Raw genomic sequence first — 2,281 nt, 5'->3', positions numbered from 1 at the left:
AGTGACCACAGTAAATTTTGGTTTAGATGCAAATACTAATAACTCAGGTGAACAAAATGGTAATGTGGTCTGTTGATTAACTGCAGGTTTGATTGAATTACATTTTGTGTTAAATTATAGTTGTCAAAGGGACACTGTGGTTTATATGAGTCAAAGTAAGCTAGGTATTGCTGTAGTAACAACTCCAAATTCTCAGTGACTTACAACAATGAAGGATTATTATTATTATTATTTTTAATTTTTTGGAGGTGGAGTCACTCTGTTGCCCGGGTGAGAGTACAGTAACGCAATCTCAGTTCCCTGCAACCTCTACCTCCCAGGTTCAAGCGATTCTCCTGCCTCAGCCTCCTGAGTAGCTGGGACTACAGGCATGTGCCACCATGCCCAGCTAATGTTTGAATTTTTTGTAGAGATGGCATTTGAACATGTTGGCCAGGCTTGTCTTGAACTTCTGACCTCAGGTGATCCACCCACCTTGGCCTTCCAAAGTGCTGAGATTACTGGCTTGAGCCACAGTGCCTGGCCTCAACAAAGGCTTATTTCTTACGCTATATGTTCCTCCTGGGTTCACTGGGTGGTTCTGTTCTGTGTCATGCTCAGCCAGGAGCCCAGACGAAAATGTTCTATCCCTATGCTTCCAGTATTGCCATACAGGAACAAAGAGACACATCCAAAGTGACTTGCACATTGGATATTAAAACTTTTGCCTGAAACTGTCCTATATCACTTCCACTCACATTTCACTGGCCAAGCCACGTAAGAAGGCCACACCTAACAGAAGGGGCAGGGAAGTTAATTCTACCGTGTTCCCAGGAGGACAGAGAACTGGAAATATTTGATGAACAAAGCTAATAACTATCTCTATGGAGTTATTTATTTATTTATTTATTTATTTATTTTGAGACAGGGTCTCAGAGATTCTGTTTGCCCAGGCTGGAGTACAGTGGCATGATCAAGACTCACTTCAGCCTTGACCTCCCAAGCTCAGATGATCCTCCTACCTCAGCCACTCGAGTAACTGGGGCCACAGGCATGCGCCATCAGGCCCAGCTAATTTTTTTTTCTTTTTTTTTTTTTTTGAGACGGATTTTCACTCTCTCGCCCAGGCTGGAGTGCAGTGGTGTCATCTCAGCTCACTGCAACCTCTGCCTCCTGGGTTCAAGCGATTTTCCTGCCCCAGCCTCCTGAGTAGCTGGGATTACAGAAGTGTACCACCACGCCCGGATAATTTTTGTATTCTTTTAGTGGAGACGGGGTTTCACCATGTTGGTCAGGCTAGTCTCAAACTCCTGACCTCAGGTGACCCACCCGCCTTGGCCTCCCAAAGTGCTGGGATTACAGGCATGAGCCACTGCACCTGGCTGAAGGCCCAGCTCATTTTTAAAATTTTTTTGTAGAGATGGGATCTGGCTATGTTGCCCAGGCTGGTCTCTAACTCCTGAATGCAAGCAATCCTCCCGCCTTGACCTCCTAAAGATTGGGATTACAGGTATGAGTTACTGTGCCCGGCCCCAGACTAATTTTTTTTAATGACATACTAATTATCTATTGCTGTGTGACAAATTACCCCAAAAGTTAACAAGCAAAAACAATAAACACTAATTATCTCACACCTTCTATGAGACAGGAATCCAAGCTCAGCCTAGTTGGTGGTTTTGCTCCTGGTCTCTCTGGAGCCTGCACTCAAGCTCGCTGTCAAAGCTGTGGTCTTCTCAAGGCTGGACTCTGGGAGCATTCCCTCCCGGGGTCACTCACATGGCTTTGGAAAGGCCTCAGGTCTTCACTGATTGTTGGCTGGAGACATTGGTTCCTCCCCCATGGGCCTCTCCAAAGTGCAGCCATCAAAGTGGCAGCTGACGTCCCCTGGCATGACTGATGGGAGGCAGAATGCAAGAAGTGCCCAAGATAGGAGCCACGATCTCGTTTTTTTTTTTTTCCTAATTTATTCTTTATTTATTTTTAGAAAGGTTCTTACAGGGTTTTTTTGTTTTGTTTTTGTTTTTTTTTTTTTTAAGACCGAGTTTTGCTCTTGTTCCCCAGGCTGGAGTGCAATGGCACAATCTCGGCTCACTGCAACCTCTGCCTCCCGGGTTCAAACGATTCTCCTGCCTCAGCCTCCCAAGTAGCTGGAATTATAGGCATGCACCACCATGCCTGGCTAATTTGGTCCTTACAGATTCATTACTGAACCAGCCACTAGTGCACAGCCTATAAGCAAACAAGAGAAAACATTTTTTCAATAAAACGTGTCCCACTCTCCAGATGGGGGTGACATTTTCAG

The sequence above is a fragment of the Trachypithecus francoisi genome, unplaced genomic scaffold (genome assembly GCF_009764315.1).
Source record: "Trachypithecus francoisi isolate TF-2019V2 unplaced genomic scaffold, Tfra_2.0 Lachesis_group7, whole genome shotgun sequence".
NCBI lineage: Eukaryota > Metazoa > Chordata > Mammalia > Primates > Cercopithecidae > Trachypithecus > Trachypithecus francoisi.
The sequence above is the reverse complement of the archived record's forward strand: the minus strand, read 5'-3'. Positions refer to the sequence as shown.